At 38.3% G+C, this 9,614-nt stretch overlaps 2 pseudogenes; both read left to right on the plus strand.

Annotated features, from left to right (window-relative positions):
• The first annotated feature begins 298 nt into the window (after positions 1-298).
• On the plus strand, positions 299-407 carry LOC112479899 (annotated as a pseudogene).
• A 4,089-nt stretch (positions 408-4,496) lies between these two features.
• On the plus strand, positions 4,497-4,615 carry LOC112479993 (annotated as a pseudogene).
• The last annotated feature ends 4,999 nt before the right edge of the window (positions 4,616-9,614 follow it).

Genomic DNA, 9,614 nt, shown 5'->3' on the forward strand with positions numbered 1-9,614 from the left:
CCTCTCAACAACATTTACATGTTTTAATCTTTTCTATTTTAAACCAATAAGCCATTTCTTAAAACTGTGCTGTGACCTCTTGTCCCCTGATGGAGACTACCCAATGCTCTTTTCCTCTAACAAAGCCACAAATCTTCAAAGACTTTCTTATATTCTGTTTTTTATTTTGCTCCCATTTGTTTTTCAACCCACTTTTAAAAGATGCTACTAGGATGTGGTTCCATTGTGTAGTGGTTAGCACGTCTACTTTATACGCAGAAGGTTCTGGGTTCTCACCCCAGTGGAGCCATGGTCTGTGGTCTATGGCCATGCCACCCTGAACAAGCCTGATGTCAGAAGCTAAGCAGGGTTGGGCCTGGTTTGTACTTGGATGGGAGACCACCTAGGAGGGCCAGGTGCTGTAGGCATAAATAATAATAATAAAAAAGAAAGAAAAATACTATTAGTTGTCCCCCAAAACCCAGTCTCCCAATTTTCCATGGTAAAAACACTCCAATATTTATCTAGGCACTTGATTGTCAAGAGTAAAGACGTATTTCCCAGCTTCCTTTGCAGTTCTGCATGTTCATGTCTCCAGGTTCTAACTTGATGGGATGCTAATGCAAGTGGTATGTTCATCTCTGGAGAAGTGTTCTTAAAAGGAGAGAGTATGACCTTTTCATTTTCTGTCTCCTTCCTACTGGTAGAATGTAGATGAAATGGCTCAAACACTGGCAGCTGACTTGGATCTTGAGATGAATTTGGGAACGTGATAGAAGTCTCTGGAGAATTAAAACAAAAGACTATTGTTCCAGACTGAACTGACTATCCCCAGACTTCTTGGACTAGAATGAGAAATATAATTCTGTCTTATTTAAGCCAATGCTATTGGAAGCTTTTAGCATCAGAATACTAACTAATATCCTACAGCAATCTGCCAGTCCTCCTTTACTCCTGATAGTATTCAAATTATCAACGATACGTTATCAACGATACATATGTACACACACACACACACACACACACACATATTTGCTACTCCTCAAGGCATAAAATAGTGTTGACTACTCCTCTTCTTTTAAATACTTTCTCCTTTGGATTTCCATGACACCATGTCACTTGGGTTTTATCCAAACTCTCCTCTGCCTCTACCTATTAAGTCAGAGTTCTCAACCATGGCTTCATATAGCAACCACCTGGGAAGCTTTGAAAAAGTGCTGATACCTGGGCTCCGGCCCCAGAGATTCTGACTTAATTGGTCTGGGGCGAGGTCCTGGCATCACTATTCTTTACAAGCTCTCCAGTGACTCGTGTAGCCGCGGTCCGCAGCTACACCTAAAGCCATTGCAGACTCTAGACTCTTATTCTCTGACTCACACATTCCCCCTGACCAATCCCATCAGCTCCTGGTTTCAATTAGCATTACATGCTGATGACTTTCAAACTGGTATGTGCTAGATCTCTACCGAGCTTCAGACCCATATATACAGAACAGCCCATTGTAAAGTTCCAATGGATATGCCATTGACATCTCATTATTATATATCATTTTTTAAAATTATTTCTTCTCACCATCCCCAAAAATTCTTGTTCCTCTTCCTGTGTTTACCATCTGTATGAATAGCACCACTATCCACATAGTTCTAAGAGCTAGAAATTCTAGCTTCCTTCCTAATTCCCCTTTTTCCCTCGGTGACCCTATCTAATCAGTCATTACACTTAGTTTTTACATTTTAATGTCTCTCACGTTCATTCACTCCTCTCCGTCTTCACTGCCATTTCCTGGTTGAGGCTACCATTGTTTTCTTGCCTGTACCGGTTTCTTTATGGAGTCTTGCTCCCTTTCTATCCTTTCTCTGCACAGCAGCTGGAGTGAAACTTTTCAAATGCACATCCAATCATGACACTTCTTTGCTTAGAATTCTTCAGGGTTTCCCTTTTGCTTTGGGGGAGAGGCCAAATGCTTTTGCCTGGCCCACCAGACCCTTCACGATATAGCCCTGCCTTACCTCTCCAAACTCGTGTCTTATTTTTCCTCTCCACCCGTATGTTACTGTGTAGTTAGGTATAAGGAATTGTTGGTAGTTTTCCGAATTCATGTTTCCCTGCGCCCAACCCTGGTTCTACTGAAATGTCCTGCTTTGGACCAAAGAGTTCCCAAACTTCTGTGAGTGCAGAGAATTGTCTTAATCAGCATTTGTACTCATAGGATTTTATACAATGTCTGCGGTATAGTTGACTCTACAGCAAATATTATTGCCTACTTATGCCATGGAGCTTACATTACTATGTACTCAATATTTACAGAATTAAAATAGATTCTTAATTATTTTACATGTAGGCTCAGAGAGATGTACTATTTTTGCATGATTAAATGTCACAGCAAAAAATGTGACCAAAGCTCCGTTCGATCTAAATTTGTTGGCTCCAATGCTCATTTTCTTCCCACACTGAAATATACAACTTCTACACAAAGATGCTTTGCGAAGAGACTATAATAAAATGGCATTTAAAGCAAACTCCTCTAATACTTTGAAATGTTTTCTAAGTTATCATGGATTTCCTGACTTTTCTAATTAGTCTGGGGCTTCTAACTGGCTTATAAAACAGCAGTCTGAAATTGTGTTTATCTAACAACAAAACAGTTGGTCAATTAAACCAATTTACTTAAAAAGAAATAAACAATTGAATTTCTTGGAGAGACACCTGTTTTCTTTTTAAATAGTTAGCCTGGCATCAATGTGGGTATAGCCTTACACTCAGAATGTTATTTCCTATTTCCATTTGGACTTGGAATTTGAAAGTGTGGCTTTTCTTGTGTTTTGCTTACTCAAGTTACATGAAATATTAACTATAGTTTGCCAGGACAGACATCCATAGAAGCCAGGTAAATAAAGCAAACAAGTAGAGATGGTTCTGTTTAATAAATACAACAGCATATACCTGATGATAAATGTATGTTGTGATGATTTAGAAAAGAAATGCAAGACTGTGGGGGTGGAGAGAAGAAATGAGCAGAGAAATGGTTGATCAAAGTGGAAGAAACAAAGACTATTCTGGGGAAAGGGGCCGAGGAAGTAGCAGAATTTCAGTGGAGACTCTGCTTCTGCTGGCTTCAGGATAAGGAGAAAACCCTCTTGGGGTGGCCAGGTGATTACATCAACCATCTTAAACTGGATCCTGGGGCTGAGTATGTTAACCTTGTGAGGACTTTACTCTGCAGGTTGAGGAGAAGCAAAGAAATGGATAGAAAAGTCCACTCCTAAGTGGAATGAGTCATGCACTAGCTCCCTCTCACACCTCCATACAAGCCTTTTGTCTAAGAGTCACACATTTGGCAGTGACCAGTCAACACCTGGGAGGAGAACAATAGCCCAGGATCAAGAAAATGTCACAGGGCCTGAGGGATAGAGTGAACCTAGATACTTCCCAGAGATTTCCTCTACCTCAAGGCAAGGCCTTAGAAATCTAAAAGCTGAAATGAAATATCTACATGGCCTTAAAAAAAATAAATCACCGGATTTTCTTTTAGCTTAAGTTTAAGAGTTTAGTCTCTCAAATTTATGAAAAGTTGTTGAGTTTTACTCAAAACAAGAGAAACAAGTTAAGTGGAAAGTCATAACATTTTTCATCTATCAGATAAAAAATCAAAACATTTAACAAGCTATGAGGAAGTAGGCATCCTCCTACACTGCTGAAAAAATATAAGTTGGTAGCAATGTTTATGAAGGGCAATGTGGGATTGTTTGTTAAAATTTAAAAATGCGTAAATTTTAACCTCAGCAGATCCACTTCTAGAAATTTATTCTACAAATGTACTTACACATGTGAAAAACAACATATGTATAAGGTTATTCATTGCAGTATTGTTTGTAACAATAAGAGGTATTACTCAGCCTTTTGAGAGATATGAATAAGCCCATCAAGAGGTTAAATAAAGTATAGTACTTCTATAGGATGGAATATTATAAAGATGTTAAAAAAGATTTAAGAATTTTTATTTCGATGTGCACTATTCTAAGATATGTTGTTTTGTGAACCAATTAATTTTATGCTATCTCTTGTATAAAAAAGGAAGAACATATATTCATATATATGTAAGCTTCTGGAAGGAACTTATGCAAGAAACTTATGAGTCATTACATAATTGGGAAGCAGGCAGGGGAACTTAGCAGATGGGGGACAAGGTTGGAAGGGAGTTTTTTTTTCTGAATATTCCTTTATTCTTTTTATTTTTGAGCCACATAAGTGTATTACTTATTCAAAAATTCCATAAATTAATTTTAAAGAAAATAATAGAGTCCTAACTAAATCATTAGAACTAAGCACGTATGTAGGCACTGAGTCGTCGACAGCCTAAGTTGACTTATCAGACTTCCACCTTCTAGAATTTCTGGTCTATTGCAGTTCTGAAAGATAAGGGCCGCAATGCTCAAAATATGATTAAAGTGGCCCCTACAGGACAAATTGAGATTTTTTTTTGTTACTTTGTTCCCCTTTAAAGGCAGAAAAATTTAGTCTACGGCCATACCACCCTGAATAAACCCAATCCCATCTGATCTTGGAAGCTAAGCAGGGTCAGCCCTGGTTAGTACTAAGATGGGAGACCACCTAGGAAGATGAGGTGCTGTAGGTTTAAAAATAAAAAATAAGGGATTGTAAACTGACAAGTTCCTTGTAATCTGTGAGGTCAACCAAGGGTTGCCTCACCTAAAAAATAAACAAACAAACAAACAAAATAAAGGCAAAAGAGTTTAGAATACATGGTTAGTCACTGTGACCGTGGGTTTCCCTTTGCTGTTGCTAGAAAGAAAAGTTTTGATAATTACATAAGCACTACAAACAAAGCCATTTTATAGAGAGCAGGTTGGGACAGCAGTGTGTTGAAGAAGGAAATCTATGTACCTGGATTTTGATACTCTCCCTGTCATTCATACCTTTATGACTTTAAGCAAAGGCCCCTAACCTCTTCAAGACCTAGTTTCCTCACTTGTAAAATGTAGATCATATTACCATCCTTGTAAATGTATGCTTAATAAAACCCAGAGCTACTACAGGTCAGTGATGTTCAACTCTAAGGCAATCCCAGGTCCCCCAAACTCACTCCAACAAGAAGTGAGTTGCTAAAGACCACAGCCCAACAAAGAGCACCTCAAAAACAAAAACAAAAACAAAAACAAAAAACCTTTCTAGAGGAAAGAATGAGAATGGCCAGATTATATGACCAAGAAACTCTAAGACCTTACATGGGTGATGTTCTAGTTATCACTGTTAGGTTTCCCATTTTCTGTGTTTACAATGAAGATTTTAATATAGGTATATTATCCTTTCTCTCTGAAGAGTTTGTGTATTGATTGAGGGTGATCGATATTATGATTTACTATAAATTGCTACAGTATTTTATTTGAATATTTACTTAGAAAAAGTTCAAGATTTTCTGTTGAACTTGGAACTGTAAAGTTATAAAGTCTGAAACTGCCAGAGGTCACCAAATGAAAGAAGCCTATCTAAGATGGAGGAAAGCTGGGGTGGGGGACCGGTAAGGAGAGAGAGATCTTGAAATCCAGGAACATTTTCTTTTTGCTTCAGCCACTATTAGTTGGGTTTTCTAACCCTTGCGAGTGAAAAAATCTCAACTAAATAAACTGGGTCTTTAATAAGTGAAAAGATGCTTAACCTTATATACCTCACACTGATATGCCAGTTTTCAACGATCAGATTTGCAAATATCTGAAGTCTTGATAACTCACTGTATTGACCAACTTACAGAGAAATAGAAATTATGTTTTGTTGGCGAGAGTATTCAGATGATACAATCCATGTGGTAGGTAATTTGGAAATAGTATCAAAATTACAAGTGAATTTACCTTTAAGCTTAACAATTTCACTTCTAGGATTTATTCTACAGCCATACTTGTGCATATGAAATGAAAGAACATTTGTTCATTACGGCATTGTTTGTAATAGTAAAACAGTAATGTAAAAGTCCACACTAAAGGTCTGGATAAATGAAAAATATAGTACATCATACAGAGGAATATGTGAAGCTATGAAAAGAATGAGGAATTCTGTTTGTGCTAATATAGACACATTTTTCAAGATAATGTTAGAAAAAAATTTAAGTGCAGATACTTTCGTGAAATATTCGTATAAAAATAGGAGAGAAAGAAAATATCTTTTCATATTTACTTGTATGTGTATGAATATCTCAGGAAAGATAGAAAAGAAAAAAGAAGTAGTTATGCATGGGGTAGGGACACTGGAACATGGGATTCAGAAGACAAGATTGGGAAGAGGAATTTTTCACCGTATACCTTTGATTTTATTGTATTTAAAACGTTTTGGAACAACATAAACCTTCACAGATATTTTCAGTGTATTTTTTAAAAGAAAAATACAATGATAACATAGCGGAGTTCCATAACTCTAAATTATATGTGGGGTGCCGGCGTTGAAATGTCAGCCGCATAAATTGAAGGAGCAGGCTTTCTATCACGTTCTAGAAATTCAGCTCTAAAGAGATCTGTGCGGCGCAGCTTGGAAAGAGCTATTGCATTGCAATGGCGACGCCTACAGGACATACAGAGAATCTTCTGTTTGTTTTATTTTTATTTTTCTGCGAGTTGACCGGTTTAAAGCACGGATAGGAGTGGTGCTTGGTTTTCCATTGGAGTTCCTGAACAAAAGTATTTCGCTAATCACTATACATTGATTGTCAGATATACCTGGATACAAATACTGTCCCTTTCATTTACTGTCTGTGTAGCTTTAGGCAAAGGCTCCTATATCTTAAAAGCCATAGTTTTCTTCACTTGTAAAATCTGGATAATAATACTTACCTCGTCATATTGCCTACTAATATTTTAAGTGAATTGTATTGCCTAAGGAATACCCATGCTGCCCTCCAAAATAGCCTGTGATTGCTCAATGCCTAACACAACCCGCGGCCTCTGAACCTGCCAGTCCACAGGAAGTGAGATTCTAAATAAATGCAGCCCACAGAAGGGGCCTGTGAGCGTGCCTCCAGGAGCTTCCCTGGCTGCAGGTGAAGGGAGCCTGGAGAGAGGGAGAGTGAGCGGAGGATGAGAGAAATTAAACAAGTGGGGCTTGAAGGCATTATTTGAAACCTATATCCAGGCACACGGGAAGCTCTAAATTTATCCCTGCCTTTTCAGTTGTAATGACAATAAATCCCTTTTCTAAAGCCAGATTGAGGTTTCTTTTTCCTTTTGCTTCTAATTGAAATACCCCTAACAATTTCCCAGGCCGTTACTCAATCTCACTCGTAATGAAAATATGAATTAAAATGACAAAGTATTTTCCACCCATTAGATTAACAAAAATTAAGCTAAAATTGATCAGACACTATGTTGGCCAATGAAATATTTCTGTGGAGAGATATTTTATTTTGCTAGTGACAGCTTAACAATCCCTAAAGAAGGCAAATGAGATATATTTGTTAAATCACAAATATGTGTATCCTTTGACCAGACAATTATGCTTTTGTGTATTTTGTCCCATAGATATATACATCCACACATGAAAAATGAGGCATGGACAAGGTTATTTAGTGCAGCACTCTTTAAAAGCTCAAACAAGAGGAATCGACCTAAATGTTCATCACTGGAGAATTGGTTTCATTCACACTATGGAGAACTCTAAATCTCCCCCAAGGAGTACGTTTCTTTAAGAACTGATAATGGAACACTCTGTAAAGAAAGAAAAACAACAACGACATAGAACAAAGGGGTGTGAATAGCTAGCTATTACTGGCATTAAAAGGGAATGAGGGAAGGAATCTATGTTCATATATTTACTTGCAAATATATTCAAGCCTCTGGAAGAAGAGACAAAAAAATGAATTACCATCATAGAGAGACTACATAGAGGAAATTGGTCAGTAAGGGACAGGGATGTTGGGAGATTTTTTTCAAATACGACTCTTTTGTACATTTTAATTTTTGAAACTTATAACTGTATAACCTATTCAAAAATGAAATAAATACAATTTCAGGAGAAAAGGATCATAACTTATATGTTGGAGCTATGGAACTCTAAATCCATGAGTGGGGGTCCTTGGATTGAATGGCAGCCAGACCGGACTCTGTCTTCTAGAAATTCTGATCCGTTTCAGCCTTAGATCAGGCTGCAAAGCTGGAAAGAAACAGCCTGTGGTTACAGTGGCATCTACAGGACAAACATAATATTTCACTTTGTTTCTTTGTACTTGTGGGGAGGAGCATCAGAGGAGTTTGGCAAGGCATAGGGGATGGCGATTTTTTTTCCCATTAGAGTTGCTAGTTATGGTGACCATAATCGTTCATATAACCCTATTGGAAGCTTAGATCTTAGAGTTAAACACCCCTGGTTACAAATACTGGCTTTGCCACTCACTCATTGTTACTGCCCAGCTGTGTGGCTTTAAGTAAAGGAACTTAATATTTCTGAACCGTAGTGTCTACTCCTGTAAAATGAGAAATATACTATCTATATTGCGGGTTAGTGCCTCACAGTGTTTTAAGAGACTTATCTTGCTAGAAAAACTCCAAATATGGCAAACAGCAGCCTGTAATTATTCAACCCCTTAGGCAGACCTAAACACCTCAAATCTATTCCAACAAGAAGAGAACTAGCTGCTTATGAGATCTAACACAGAGAAGGGGCCTCCTCCACCATAGGTTCCAGCTCATACAGGCCATGGAAAGACAGGACAAAGGAGATCCTTCCAGAGAACAAAGCAGAGCAGCCATGTTGGCTAAGGAGCTCACGTTACCTCCATCCAGGTGAGGGGCACCTGACTCTTCCTGTCCTGCGTCACACTGTTTTCTTTTCTTCTCCTTACCAAAGGGAAGTTTTGTTGTAATTATCCTGCTCTTGCCCTGTCTCTTCAAGTGTGTGTTATAGTTATACTAGAATCATAAGTTGTTGAGTCATGAGGAGCCACATCAGGATCCAACCAATAAGACTGTGTATCACCCAGAAATCTTGAACTTGGAGCAATAACTAGATGAGTCGCTATGTGGTCTCCCTATGTGATTGTAATTATACAACATATAATTATGGCTTCATTACAATTATGGGTGTTTTTTAAGGAATATGTTTGAATAGAAGGGTGTGTGTGGAAGCAGACCTGTCAAAGGGGTGGACTGCAGCGCAATTTGTGCTGTTCACCAACCAGGGCTTATCTATCCTTCATCACATAAGACTCTCTGATCTTGCACTAGACAGCCAGGATGCCCATCTCTCACTCAATCTATCTAGTTTAGGGGATTTTGACTCTATTGTGTGACTCAGGCCTGGCCAATCAGAGCACTGTACCCTCTGTCCAATGCAGGTCAGTGAGAACTGGGACGATCAGAGGCTGTCTGAGGATAGAGCCAAGACAGAAGGAAGCTAGAATAAGAGAGAGAGAAGGCGAGGGCGCAAGCAAGATAGAGTGAGAGGGAGAAATCACAGGCCTTGGGGACATGGAAACTTTTGAATTAAGACTTATTGGAAATTCTACATCTACCTCCAGACTTTATAGTCAAGGAAACATAAATATCTTCTCGCCGATGCCATAAACCAAAGCTTTCTATCACTTGCGATCAAAAGGATTCTAACTCATTCAAATGGCTTTTAAACCAAAAGATGCT

The sequence above is a fragment of the Pteropus alecto genome, unplaced genomic scaffold (genome assembly GCF_000325575.1).
Source record: "Pteropus alecto unplaced genomic scaffold, ASM32557v1 scaffold21, whole genome shotgun sequence".
Taxonomy (NCBI): Eukaryota; Metazoa; Chordata; class Mammalia; order Chiroptera; family Pteropodidae; genus Pteropus; species Pteropus alecto.